The sequence below is a fragment of the Anthonomus grandis genome, chromosome 11 (genome assembly GCF_022605725.1).
Source record: "Anthonomus grandis grandis chromosome 11, icAntGran1.3, whole genome shotgun sequence".
Taxonomy (NCBI): domain Eukaryota; kingdom Metazoa; phylum Arthropoda; class Insecta; order Coleoptera; family Curculionidae; genus Anthonomus; species Anthonomus grandis.
This window is the reverse complement of record NC_065556.1, coordinates 4,374,968-4,391,013: the sequence shown is the minus strand read 5'-3', so window position 1 is coordinate 4,391,013 and position 16,046 is coordinate 4,374,968. Positions and strand designations below refer to the sequence as shown.

General features: G+C 31.2%; 1 protein-coding gene across 2 annotated transcripts in view; it reads right to left on the bottom strand.

Moving 5' to 3' along the window:
- LOC126741940 (serine protease snake-like) overlaps positions 1–16,046 on the bottom strand; it is a 45,452-nt gene that overhangs the window by 28,302 nt on the left and 1,104 nt on the right. The gene's annotated exons all lie outside the window — the stretch shown is intronic.

The window sequence follows — 16,046 nt, the reverse complement described above, 5'->3', positions numbered from 1 at the left end:
GTAGAACATCGAAAAATAATACCGAACGTTCCTATAAAAAAAATTTCTACAGGCCTTCTTTACGAAGATACAGCCTCCTAAAGGACGCTGCTGGAAATTGGTTTTTCATAAATTACTTTTAAACTACCCGGTAGAATTTATTAAAAATTTAAGGTGATGAACACTATTCGGGACCTCTTAAAATGACATCCTTAAAATACATTTACCTTGTTTACTTTACCGGGGGCGGACTAGGTTGTACACTTTAATGCGTATATTTTTAACACCCTGTATATTAAAGTCTAAAAAAATAAATTTGGATACCTTGAACCCTAGGCTAAAAAAAAGATACTCTTGTTCATTATCGATAAAATGAACCGTTTTGGAGAAAAAAAATTATAAAAGAGTCAATGTTTTTTTTTTTTTTTTTAAATGAGGTAAGTACGCCAGTTATTCAAAGACCAGAAAATTTCGATGTAAGTCATTTAATTTAAAAAAAATACATGTTCCTAAAAATACAGTGGTGTCCTAAAAAATACTTTTACAAAATATTTCTTATTTATTATACGTTTATTTCTTTTTTGTTATTCTTAAGATAAAAACTAAACATAAAATAAACTAAAAAAAATAATGTAAACCAATTGTGTTGTACCTGACTTATTTATCGAAATTTTTGCATTTTTGAACGCATTATTGTTACGAACGTTGCTATACTCCAAATTTAGCAAATACCTATCATTTAAATTTAATCTTTGTCAACATATTCATCCTTTATTTGATAATATTTTTTTAATTTTTGTATTTTTTGGTAACTTTTAATTTAAATTACGTCAAAATATGGAGTTTACTTTTATTGAGTATGTAGATATGCATCTTATGTATGATCTGGCGTCTTGCAATGCAATGAAAGCAAAAAGATTGTACGAAGAAAGATTTCCCAATCGCATTATTCCGGATCAGAAAACATTTCAACGTGTTGATCAACGTCTAAGGGAAACTGGTAGGTTTCTGTTTTCCACTTAATGAGGTAATACTATTAAATTTCCTTAATACAATTTTAGGATGTTTTGAAAAAAAAAGATTAATAGTGGTCGGAGGAGAACAGCACGTACAGTGCAATTGGAAGAAAATATTTTAGACGCTGTAGCGGACACTCCTACAACGAGTACTCGAAAATTAGCCGCTCAGCTTCATTCTTTCAAAACAATTGTACATATGGTACTTCAAGAACAACTGTTGTACCCATATCACTTACAAAAAGTGCATGAACTACTGCCCAGAGATTTTGCTCCTAGAATACACTTCGCAAACTGGCTGTTAGATCAGCAGCGAAATAACCCTAACTTTATAGGCACGATTCTTTTTACGGATGAAGCAGGGTTTACCAAAAATGGAATTGAAAACTTACAGAACTCGCATGTATGGGCTGATGAAAATCCCCGTGATACTATTATTTCTCATCATCAACATCAATTCCAATCAATACATTTTTGGGCAGGAATTATTGACAATTTTTTTATTGGGCAATTTAAACTGCTACCACGTTTAAACGGAGAACTTTATTTGGAGTTCCTCCAGAACAATCTTCCAGATTTATTAGAAGATTTGCCTATTGCAACCCGCCGAGATATGTATTTTATGCATGATGGAGCCCCACCCCATTTTAGCCTTGCTGTAAGACACCACTTAAATAATACTTTTGAAAACCGTTGGATAGGTAGAGGAGGACCTGTTGCTTGACCTCCTCGGTCTCCCGATCTAACGCTATTAGATTTTTATGGGGTCACCTCAAAACCTTAGTGTATTCCACCCCAGTCGATACTCGGGAAGAACTGCTCCAAAGAATTACATTTCATTGTGATAATATAAAAAACAATCTTGGGTTATTGTGGCGAGTGCAGCAGTCCTCGATTCGTTGTGCTCGTGAATGTGTCAGAGTTCACGGAGCCCACGTCGAACCTACTTATGAAGTTTTTAATAATTAATTGTTTATTGCTCGTATTGAAGAATTTAACTTTTGTTTACATATTTTGTTTTTGGCATTTTTTTCTAAGTTGTTTTTTCTAATTTAAAAACATACACTCATCATAGGTTTTTTTTTATTATTTTGTAAAAGTATTTTTTAGGACACCACTATATTTTTAGGAACATGTATTATTTTAAATTAAATGACTTACATTGAAATTTCTCTGTTCTTTAAATAGCTAGCGTACTTATCTCATTAAAAAAAAACATTGGCTCGTTTATTTTTTTTTCTCCAAAACGGTTCATTTTATCGATAATGAATAAGAGTATCTTTTTTTTAGCCTAGGGTTCAAGGTATCCAAATTTATTTTTTTTAGCCCTTAACATACAGGGTGTTAAAAATATACGCAATAAAGTGTACAACCTAGTCCGCCCCTGGCAAAGTAAACAAGGTAAATGTATTTTAAGGATGTCATTTTAAGAGGTCCCTAATAGTGTTCATCACCTAAAATTTTTATTAAATTCTACTTGGTAGTTTAAAAGTAATTTATGAAAAACCAATTTCCAGCAGCGTCCTTTAGGAAGCTGTATCTTCGTAAAGAAGGCCTGTAGGAATTTTTTTACAGGAACGTTGGGTATTATTTTTCGATGTTCTACCTGAATCCGAGAGATTTCCCACATGAACCGGGACACCCTGTATAAGAATGAAACCGAAGGAAATAGCTTCACAATCTGGCAACGCTGTAGTTATTAGTTTGATTCTCCTGAATAGGCTGTGTGTCAAATATCAATAACTTGACAGACGACAGTTAATTATAAACGTCAACGTTCCGAAATTAAAAGAGGCAATTTTGGTTTGGTAAACAACTTTAAAAAGTGTTATTAACCGTTATATTTGTTTTCTTTAGTATAGGAGTAAAGTAAAAATATTTCAGATCATTATAAAATTGATTCGTTATAATTCGCGATAATACTGTAGTATATATTTAATATTTGTGTCCATAAGTAAATAGAAGCATAGGAAAATCGTGGTCCATATACAACAAAAAATTTTGAGAGTATGAGTCGCATGCTGCTATCCAAATATCCAAATATCTAGAACCACACTAAAGTTTTTTTTTTGTAAATGTAGAACAATGTTTCAGAGTTTGGAAAAGCTTGAATGGAAATATGTTTTTTGTCAATTGCCCCCAAACAATTTGATTTGGCCTCAAAATTTGGCTAATTATATGGCAAATTTCTTTAATTATGTTTCTGGCAGTGGATTCTCCAATTCTGTATGCTAATGCCACTGAACAAACTTGGTCTCCTGTAGCCAGATACCTAAAATAGATATAGATAATGCCTTAGTGTATATCTTATAGTGTAAATATAACTTTATTGTAAATAAATTAGGTTATTAACAAGGTTATTGCCAACCTCTGTTCAGAGGAAATGGAAGCATGTTGGCTAGTCTTTTGGTGAAGAGGTCTTAACAAATCTAGAAGCTCATTGAAAATGGGCAGTGACATTCTTGTGTATTTAAAAAAGACATCTGTGTCTTCTTTTGGAAAAGATTGTTAAAATCTCCAAGATTTTTCCTTTCGGAATTAATTGGCTAAACCATGATCTTCTGTTAAACCACCTTAGGGATATCCTTTTTTTGTTGTACAATACTATCATAGTCGGTATCATGGCACACAAACTTAAAACTGCTAATAGTTGCTTATCCATTTCCTTATTGTATTTAGATAATTGAAGTACAACGTTTAAACTTGCTTTGGAGAAATCTTAAGAATATGAATGTAAATATAAGTTCAAAAATCTCTAATAGGAAATTTCCACTTGACTCTATTAATCCTGGTCACGCAAATGACTACTTACTTTTTGAGTGTATTTGAAAAATCAGAAAAATGCGACCAAAATACAGCTTTCTACAGTACAAATAAACTTAAGGATGATTTGCACTTTTAATTTAATATGGTAGATTCCAGTTCAGTACAAAATATTTATTAAATTAAATCTAATACTTCTGGACAATTTGACACTTTTTATGATAAAACTTAGCCTACAGTAGGATCCTACCACATCTGACACATATAGTAAATTCTTGCCTTGAAGCTGGGTATTTTACGAAGGACCGGAAGAAGTCCATAATTCTTCCTGTTCCAAAGGTTAAAATAGTAGTAACTGCTGTGAATGAACTTCGTCCTATAAGCCTCTTGCCTGTCCTATTTAAAATTATCGAAAGAATTGTGCACACAAGTATTAAATTATCTAAATCTTAATAATTTACTTGCAGTATAGCATTTATATCAGGATTTAGATCTGGTCATAGTACTACTACTGCTCTTTTGAACTTAACTGACAATATATAAAGAGCACTAGACAAAGACATTGCGGTTTTTTTTAGTCTCCTAGGACTACCCTAGGGCTTTTAATCTGTTAGATCATGATCTTCTGTGTACAAAACTGAAATATCTGGTCTTTGAACTTCTATCTCCTTTTTCAGATGTTACCTGACAAATAGACAACAGCGTGTACAAATTGGTAACAATTTTTTTCCTGCTGAGACAGTAATTTCTGCTGTACCACAAGGATCTATAATTAAACCACTTTTTTTTTTTATATACGTTTTTGACATATTCCAGGTTCAGAGATTCAGATTCAAAGTCCTATGTAAATCATAAACAGGTTTTGCATTATTTTGACCCGAATGAAACAGCGGCGGCTGAAGCATCTCTTAATGAGGATCTTATTACTTTAAATGACTACTCAACTGAACATAACTTAAAGATAAATCATGACAAATCAGAGTTACTTCTGTTTTGCGCAGAAAAACGAAGAAAACTGCTAGAGGATAGGTTACACTTGAAACTGGGTGATACAAACTTGTGTTTTTCTGCATATGAAAAGAGCTTAGGGCTTGTTATTGATACTGACTTAAGGTTCAGGAATCATATGAGAAGGTTAGTTAAAAAAAGGTGTGTGAAAATTAAAGTTCTCTATGCTAACAAACTTTAAGATTAGGAAAAAACTCTGTGAATCTCTAGTTTTGCAATTTTTTTTATTATTGTAATATAGTGTACTACCCCGTTTATGTTGATTTAGTTACAAAAATCAACTGCAAGTTATACAAAAAGTTGTTGTCGCTTCATATTTGGTCTGAGAATTTAAACAATTAAAGTGGTTAAATATGTCGGGTGCGGTAAGACATCAATATAGTACTTTTCTAATAAGGTTGTTAATGTCAAATATTCCTATATATTTAAAAGAAAAGTTAGTTTTTCGAATCCATTCATAACCGTGAGCTTCGTTATGAAATTATCTTACTATGCCGCAACATCACACAGCACTATTTCAGAGATGTTTTACCTATAATGCGGTATCTTTATATAATGCATTGGATCCCTATTTTAGAAATATCATTTTTAAGAGTTCGTAGGTCTGTAATTAAAGCTTATTTGCTTTATTTGCAAAATACTTAGTAGTAATATCATTATGAATCATGTACACTTTTCAGTTTTTCTTTTGTTTAGAATCGGAATGGTTAAGTGTAAGAGTAGCCCAAGGCTAAACTTCGCTATTTGTATTCTTTAACCTTTATCTATATACTTATGTAAATAGATTTGTATCTATGTAATGTACATGCATGATTAATAAAAGACGATTTACTACTATTATTATTATTATTATTATTATTATTATTATTATTATTATTATTATTATTATTATTATTATTATTATTATTATTATTATTATTATTATTATTATTATTATTATTATTATTATTGTAAATAGAAAAAAATATCTTGGAGCTGTAGTTGTTTAAAATAAGGTTATGTCAATATGATGTTTTTTTTTTAATTTTGCCGCCTTTTGCCCTTTGTATACTTTAATGCGCACCTACTGAAAACCTTAACCGTGATTGGTCATATTTTGAGTCTAAAATCTCCATTACGTTCACCTTTAAGTTTTATTCCCTATTGCTTAAAAATTAAAGCCTAAAACTTAAGTCTTAAAACATAAATTTTTGATTGTGTCTCAGCCTTAACAAATCAACATTTTCACAGTACTCATTTAAACATAAATAAACATTTATTAAAAATAAACTCCAATAAAACTATTTTAAAATCCCCTGTATTAAAATCTCCTAAATTCATAAAAAATTGCACAGCAGCTTACGCACGAAAACATACCTACCGGTTTCAAAAACGAAAATTCATGCAAATGTTATTTTTCTAAACATTAAACAGAAACACCAAACGAAAGCAGCTTTCTGTACAAAATTATATATATTGGACTCTTAAACATCTATATACATGAAGATATAGAATTTCAGAAAACAAGAGAAATATTAAATTCTCTTAACACCCAGAGAAATGATGGAAATAAAGAAACATATTAGCAACAAAAAATATATTGATAATTTGAATAAATCAAATTTTAATATAGTAAATAATATTAGACGTTAAATATACCCTAAAACATTTTTTACATCGTTCCTATTCTTTACACCTTATATAAATATTTATATTCACAAATATAAGGACTGCTGGTCGAAATGTTGACATGATATAAGGCAATGGTTGTCTAAGAATGTTTTATTTTGAAACTAAATCCAACAAACATTAGTTGGTTAAAAGTAATCTAAGGTCACAAAAGCTTCTCAGATAAGAACATGCTGGGACGATTAAATTACACAAATATAAATTATATTCATAATTATGTATGTACAGGGTATTAAATAATGTCATGAAGATATTTCGGGAGGTGATGCAAATATATCCATGGTCTAAATGGCGTCGTTTACGTTATACAGGGTGGAAAGTTAAATGTATTTTTCCCTCATGTTATGCGATTTCCCTCTTATTTATTTATTTATTTACCTCAAACCACCTTCTAAGTAATAAACCCAATTATAAGGTAGATAAATACAAAAAATTGTACAGAAAATACCTAAGTTACAGTTTAGATGATTATTTTAAAAAAATGTTCTTTGACTACAAAATAACACTGAAATATATCGCGATAAATACTAAATATAACTTAATAATAACATACCCTTTTAGCATAGCAGCTGTATTGCTACCAGTTTGAAATTATAAATTTAATTGAAAATTTGAAACTATTGCTATTTATATTATTTATAAATACCTATAGTTTTAAACATTATTTTTAAACTTTACTGCCGTACCTGCAAAAAGATCGGTATTAGAACGTTTGTACCAAGTGTTTGTAACTAAAAGAAATTTCCGAAATGAGAATTCAAATGTGGTAACGCAAAATTGAATTTTAGCGCTAAATCTGGGCAATCCACCTTATCGTTGACTAATTTAAACACAAACAATAGTTGGGCAACACCTATAGGTTTCGTAAGTAAACTATAATTAAATCTTGCCAGAAGTTCGTCATTGCAGCAGCCTTGTAGAGGATACACGCCATTGTGTTTAAAATTTAGATACTTAAATTTTCGTTATAGATTCTCTAAACTGAAGAATGCACAGCATAACCAGGGGACTATACAATAGTGGCATACTCAAATTTAGAACTAACGTAAGAGTTAAACAGGAATTTAGCAGCGTCTGTCTGCTGAAAATTATTGGTAGACCGTACTATAAATCCAAACATTCTTAAAGACTTTGTTACAATAACCACAATGTGGTACAAATGATAACTTGCTATCGAGCAAAAGACCCAAATCCTTAAAATGGTTAAATCGAGTAATTGGCTCCCGGTTTAGAACATACTTAAATAAAATTGGTTACTTTCTCCTCGTATAAGATACAACAACATGCTTTTTGATGTTTAAGTGGAGATTATTACAAATACACCAGTTATTAATTCGATATAAATTTGTTTGAAAAGCAAGACACTCGTCAATAGATTTTATTTGAGTATACAATTTTAAATCGTCGGCATAGTATTTAACATAATTTAAGAAAAGCGAGACTCCAATGTCGTGTGTAAAAATATCGAAAAGAAAAGGACCTAATACCGTGCCTTGCGTTTGCTAAATATTCTCTGGAATAAAAACCATTCGTTGCAACATACTGACAACGGTCTAAAAGGTACAATTTAAAACGATTCAAAAGCGATTCAGAAAAAATAAAAATGGATAATTTAATTAAAAGGATTTTATGATCAAGCCTATGAAACACTTTTGAGAAACCGAGTTTACAGAATACAGGGTGTCAATTTGAAAACTTCGCACCCCTATTTTCTCAAAACGGATTAAATTCTTATAAAATCGCTAGGATACGACAATTTTATTCTCGAGGGGGAACAGTTTTTATGTAAAAATCACTTTGCATCTTTCAATTCCCTACCCCCCAGAACCGCCCTCTCGTAAATCTTAAATGGGAATAGGGGTTGAGTGATACCTCATTTGAAAGAACTTTTTTTCTCTACATTTTTGCATCTTATTTTTTAAATTTTTATTAATATTTTAGTTCCATGAAATGTTAGTATTATAAGAGACCAATAAATTTATACTATGTAAGTTATATATGTTTATACTAAAATAAGTTGTTTTTATTTTGTTTTGTAGAGAGATATATTGTTTCTTGGGATAATACTGTTATAATGGTAATGTCTTTAGATGTATGATAAGAAAATAGCACAAAAATCTTCACAACCTTTTCTAATCTATTTAAAAATTACGGTAGTTCTAACAGTGCTAACAAAATACTTTTAAACATTAATCCTAATTTATATAAAGTCTGTTATAATAAATTATAGTAAATTACTTATATCATTTTAAGTAATTTTTTTTCACGAAAATTAAATAATAAATGTATTAAAGCAAAACATTATTTTATTTCCATTTTGTAATTGGTGTTATATAGTACACTATTGTTAATTGATTACTGCAGTAAATTAACTCATTAAGATATGTAAAATAAAGCTGAAGAATTTTATTTTTATTCTGATTAATATCTGATGCTAACACCAATCAAAAATGCCCCTTTCTCTATAAGTAACCTTTTTGATTAGGCGTTTGCTTTAGATATTACTTAAATAATAATTATCAGATTAAATGAAATTTGATTTCCCGGCTTAATTCGGCCACGCCTTTCTACCATTTTGATTAGTCCAAGTATATTTGAATATTGCCAAGCGAGAGGACGCTACCTGATTTGTCAGAGTAATTTCTATCAAATTGTATGCAACCACCACTTCTCTATATATTTGTGTTCTGTGGGAGCGCATGTAAAACTTTACAGCCCAACCAAACAAGTACTTTAAGGATGCAAGTTCTATAAAATATTCCTTACTTTTGATTCATTAGAACCTCTTTTACCTTATCAAGACAAGATTTGGTAATTTCTTGGCAGGATGCCTAAGATTTAATTGGAAACTTAGCGAGGTGAGTGATAGACTACTTCTTTGTTTGTACCGGCATTGTGACTGAAAAATTGTTTTAGGGTTTTTTTTCTTTTTATTTCTTTTCCGTTCTTATTTTCCTTGAGTTTGGAGTTCTGTGATGTGCCACCACTGACACCAGAACAGTCTGGTTTTCCGGTCACCAACGGTGAGGAAACCTAACCGAACTATGTACTAATCTACTTAACCTATCTAACCTAACCTACTATGTATTTCATACCGATAGGACTCGGACAGACTGCCCAGCTTGTCTTGGTAAAGCTCCATGTGTTACTGACTATGGACTAGGAGAATTCAGGCCAGTTTTATTATATTTGTTAATTTAATTAAATACTTTGTCAAACTGTTGGGTATTACCTAAAAATTCCATATTTTGGTAATAATTTTAATAATACACCCACTAAACAAGGTTCATGAACTTTCTTTTTTTATGTTTTACATATATTGTATAAAGGGTAAAAAGGGGCTTATGTGAATAAAATGGGTTGCTGTTGGGAACTGTTGCCTCTGATTGCCAAAGCATAATCCAAATTGTTTTTACTGAAATTTAAATAATCAGCTAAGAAGTTTTCTTAGTTTTAGTAAAATTAAGTGGCGCCTATTTGGTTCTCCTTATTATTATTTTATTAATTTGCAAACTATGACTTATCACGACGTCCAGCGTCCAATAATTCTGAGCTACTGTCTGCAATACTTGTGTACAATTTAAAATTGTGCGACAATGATTCATACAAATGCTAGCCCAAAATCCATAATTTAAAAACATTCGATTTTATTTAGCGATGAAACAAATTTATCAAGTTATAGGACGAAAAAGTTTATTACACCCAAGGAGACCTATGTGGCAATAATTACAATAAAGAAAACTCCAAGCCAAGAACTTACAAGTTTGTAATTGAAAATCAAGTTTTGAGACAATCAACAATTTTTACATCAACCATTTTTGGACAAGAAATTCCGCATTCTATACGCAAAAATCATTTTGACCAATCATTATCGGAGATTATTTGATAGGACCGTATTTCTAGCCGCAATGCTCAAGGGACAAGACTATATTATCAATAATTTCTTAAAGAGGAACTGCTTATAATAATAGCATTGGCATCAATTTTTGTCAGAAAGGCGCTCACTTTATTTTGAGGCCAACCAAACCAAAATGTATATCTCCAGATAGCCTGGATTTCTTCTTTTGGGGACTCCTGAGAAGTCCAAATAAAGGATCATTTAAGAAATAGAAGAATACCTTCATGTGACATCATTAGCTCTCAGCAATACTCCTGAAATATTTGGCGTCCATGAGGCAAAGACTTGATTCGTCAATTTTCGAAATTTGTGACCGGTACATTTTAATAGTTTATATATATCTGAAATGTATGAATTTTTAGAAAGCCTTTGGTTAAAAATTAATATTGATGGTGAACCGCATATTTTTGGAATAATTTATAGACCTCCAAATTCTAATATTCAAAGTTTTTTCTTAACATTAGAGGAAACACTAATTGATATGTGTTCTAGTTTTAACCATATAACCTGCCTCGGGGACTTTAATATTGATGTTTCAAAAGCTTATGAGAACCATGCTCGCCAATTAATATCTTTGTGTGAGACCTTTAATCTAAAGCAGGTTATAGCTGAGGCGACTCGTATTTTTAATGGCACCAGCTCTATTATCGACCTTATTTTTACTAATCGGCTAAATATTTTAAAAACTGGCATTATTAACTCTACGTTTTCCGATCACTTTGGCATTTTCTTTGAATTTAGTGGTATGGTGTCGGAAGTGCTTCCTAAAGTCGTGACCTATAGACCCCTAAAAATATAAACTTAGATAACTTCCAGGCCGATCTAGAGGCCATTCCATTTCAATTCATATATGATTATCAATCTATTGACGACAAAGTAAAATTTTTAAATACCAACTTAATAAAATTGTTTGATGCTCATGCTCCCGTTAAAACATTTACAGTGCGAAAAAAGAGAAACTCTCCTTAGTTGACAGACAATAAAACTTCTTCAAAAACTAAGAGATAAAGCGCTAAAAGATTTCAAAACAAATAAATTGCCTGCAAAGTGGGAGTATTACAAGCAACTTAGGAACTATACCACCACAGCCGTTAGAGCAGAAAAAAAAGCTTTTTATAGAAATAAATTTAGGAACTGTACATATGGGGAAAAATGGAGTGAATTAAGAAAAATATTACCTTGTAAGCAAAAACAGATTCCTGGAGCTTTTAAAAATCCCGATAATTTCAACAATTATTTTGTTGACAGCAGTAAGGTACCTAGCACCGATAATAGTCAGGAAATAATTAATTTTTATAAAAATAATTCCTTGCCCGTTTCAAGTTTATTTTTATTTCGCACAGTGAGTTATAATGATATATGTTCTATTTTATTTAGCATTAAATCCAAAGCATTTGGTATCGACAATCTTAATATAACATTAATTCATATGTGCTGCCCTTTTATAATACCTGTTATATTGCATATAATTAATAAATGCATTGAAAGCAGCTATTTTCCCAAATGTTGGAAAGAGGCCTTTGTGATGCCATTGCTAAAGGTAAATAATCCAACAGATTTTAATCAGTTTAGATCCATTAGTATTCTGCCTACATTTTCAAAAAGTCTTGAAAGAATCTTAGACCCTCAAATTCGAATTTTTTTAAATGCTAATGATATTTTGCCCCCTAAACAGTCTGGGTTTAGAAAGAACTTCAGTTGTGCTTCAGCAATGGCGGATGTTATTGATGACATCATAAGATCTAGGGATGATGGTATGATTTCTGCCCTTGTTCTATTGGACTATACGAAAGCCTTTAATTTTGTTAATCACGAAATTTTAAAGTCTATATTTCACTATATAGGTTTTTCTGATAAAGCTATTAATTTCGTTAATTCTTATTTAAGCGGTAGGGTGCAGCGAGTGAAGATAGAGGAAAATGTATCTGAACCCTTAGAAGTTGATAATAGCGTGCCTCAGAGCGGTATTTTAGGACCCTTTTTTTATTATTTGTACTTTTAGTTTTTATTTTTATTTAAAAAACTGCCTTTACCATTTTTATGCCGACGATGCTCAGTTGTATTACTCTTTTCTGTCAGAAGATGCTAAAAATGCGGAAGCAAAAATTAATCAAGACTTACAAGCCATATGTGATATTTCTTTAAAGCATTTTCTAAAATTAAATCCTTCTAAGTCGTCTGTAATGTTTATTGGTAATAAGCAAAAAATTAACCATATTTTAAACAGCAAGACTATTAATATTAAGATGGGTGATGCTAATATTCCTGTTGTAGATAATTGCAAAAGTTTGGGCTTGATAGTGGATAGTGATTTGCGATTTCATCAACACGTTTCTAATGTTCTAAAAAAAGGGTATTTTGCTTTAAAATTAATTTACTTGCATAGGCATTATCTAAGTGAAGATATTAAAAAAATGTTGTGTGACTCTTTAGTGCTGTCACAATGCAATTATTGCGATGTTGTTTACGGTTGGTACGTAGACTATAATGACAGGTGCCGATTGCAAAAGCTTCAGAACTCATGTATTCGCCTAATTTTTGGCATACGCAGACGTAATCGCGTTTCCCATAGACTTTCCGAGCTGGGGTGGTTAAATATGCAAAATCGTAGGGTTGCTCATTCACTTACTTTTTTTTATAAAATTCTTAAATACCGTAGTCCACCTTACCTATACCTTATAAGATTACTTTTAGAAATGATGTTCACCATTTGGGCTTAAGAAGAAACACAATTCATATTCCAAAACATAAGACTCAATTATTTAAAAGGTCTTTTTCCTATAATTTTGCATATCAGATGAAATCTTTGGGCATAAATTTTGAGTTAGGTTTGGTGTCTGTTCAGACTTTTCGCAGGGGAATGATGGTGTGTCTGATGGGTCAGCAGCTGTCTGCGTAAAATACTGAATAGTCAATATTGTTAGTTTGAGTATGGGTGGAGACTGAAAATTTGTGTTTAGTGTGGGTAACTAATGTGCGTGTTTTCTTTTTTTTTATGAGAGGTACTATGTTAATGTTAATGTTCTAAATTTTTTTGGGTAGGTGTGTATAATTAAACTTAGTCTGTTACAAGCGTTTCTACATTTTTTTTTCTAGTTAGTTTTTTTAAGTTTTGGCCACAATGTTAAAGACCAGAATCTGCCTTGGCAGAATTCTGAATTTGTCGGCCTTTTATTTGCATAAAATAATAAATGTGTATTTCTTTCTCTTTTTTTTATATAGTTATGTTGAGTTTGCAAATATTAAAATTGTTTTAATGTTTTTATCTGAATGTTAATAACCCCGTCGTTTCTAAAATATGAACTCAATACAAATTAAAATAGCTTGTTCTCTGCCTTATTTCACCTCCATATTTTTTGTAACACCCTGTATATTTTGACCGATAATTTAGATATTTTATTGTTAATTATTAGTAGTAATTATTATTTGTTTTAAATTTAAAACAAATATCACAGATCATAAAGCAAAAACGCAAAATTCGACAACAAAATTAAAACTGCCATCGAGTATAACGAGAACGACGCGTTTTAGACCATATATCTTTGCATTTATTTTTTTTAAATTTTGTTGAGTACCATCATTCCCTGAAATATCTTTATAGCATTAATTAACTCCCAGTATAAAGAATATAATAAAATTATTACAAAATTACATAAATGCATGCGGATTTTCTGTTTAAAAAAAATACAGAAAATTAAAAATATTGTGGATTCTTTAGAACGAAAGTACTTAAAACTAAACCAGATTACTGTATTAAATCCTTCATTAAATCTTTTACGTACATATTTAGATATTTTTTATGAATTCATTTATAGTACTGATTTTAACTCTTTAAGTATTCATGGTCGAAAATTTAAATTACCCTGACTAATGGTTTAAAGGCTCGGTGGTTCAAAAAATAGACCATATTTTGATGTTGCTTTGCAATGCGCTGCCGAAGCACAAAATTTAAACCATCTATTGGAGCTCGCTCCGTGGACATTTTAATGTTTTTTTTTTACTTTGGCAAGTATAGATATTTAATTTACATATATTTATTAGCATGTTGTAAAAAAAAACATTATTTTAATGTGGTCCTTTTTCTTGCAGGTATGGAGCCATTGCCATTTAAGACGGTAGGAGGTTCGACTTACGATGAAGTCAACACACAAATCGACACATTTTATGTCGATACACTGCCTTCGGGGTCTGAGTCAGAAATTGATATGGACTCCTCCGATATAGAGGACGAAACTTTAGTTCCTACAGTTATTACAGATATGGAAGAAGATCTGCCGGTTTCTGAGGAGGAAGATCCAAGTAATAATATCCCCCTTTCCGAACTACAACAACAGTGGTCAAAAGGTAAAATTCCTGTTTGGTCTAATGTTCATAGACCTGATCCTCTTCCTCAATTTACCGAACCTTCTGGAATTCCTCAGTTTATCAAAGACATTAATGATTCAACACCGTATATGATGTTTGAACTGTTTATTACTAAGGAATTTTTGATACTTTAGTGTTTCAAACAAATCTTTATGCCGAGCAGGAAAAACTTTCAACTGGGAAAAGCTATGTCCCTACAAATCAGTGTGAAATTAATGCTTTTCCAGGCATAAATTTGTTAATGGGTATCAAATGTAGTCCCAGCTATAAGGATTATTGGTCAACTGCTCCCGAATTACATGATGCTTTTATCAGCTCAGTAATGACCCAAAAAAGATTTGGATGGCTCTTGAGTCATCTCCATCTGAATAATAATTCTCTGATGCCTCCAAAATCTTCCTCAGAAGCTCTAAGCTCTATAAAATTCGCCCTATGCTAGAACTGTTGACTCATAACTTTGAGAAATGCCTAATTCCTAATCAAGTAGTTGTAGTTGATGAGTCAATGATTAAATTTAAGGGTCGTAGTAGCCTTAAGCAGTACATGCCAAAAAAACCAATCAAAAGAGGATATAAAATGTGGATGTTAGCTGATCAATCTGGTTATTGCCTAAAATTTGATTTGTACACTGGAAAATCACCTACTGGTGAGATAGAAAAGTGCATTGGTTCAAGAGTCGTTACAAATTTGATAAAACACTTAGAAATTTCAACAATTGAAAGAAAGAAAAATCCATGCTGTTGGAACCGTAAATGTTAATCGTCGTCATATGCCAAAATTTAAACCAGATAAGAATTTGAAACGCGGTGATGTACAATGGTTTACAAGCAGTACCGGATTGTTAGCTGCAAAATGGAAAGACCGTCGATGTGTTCACATGTTATCAAATTTTCATCAGCCAAAAGATGTAGGAACAGTAAAAAGAAAAGAAAGAAGTGGACAAATTACTGAAATTCCATGTCTTCAATCTATAATCGATTACAATTTTAATATGAATGGTGTCGACATATTTGACCAAAGACTTTCTAACTACAAGATTGACCGTCGCAGTAAAAAGTGGTGGCATCGAATATTTTTTTACTTATTAGATGCATCATTTGTATATTTCAATATTATTTATAATAGGTTGGAGTTACCAAAAATGTCTACTAAAGATTTTAGACGAAGTGTCATAAACGGTTTAATCTCAGAAACGGTTGTAAATCGAAAGAGAAATTTGGTTGCACCATCAGATGTTGAAATAAAAAAATACAAACCTTACGTACCCTTAGAGATAAGACAGTAGTCATCTGCTCATCAACCTACAAGAAGTACCAGAAAAAGATGCGCGCTTTGTAGCATTAAGGCTG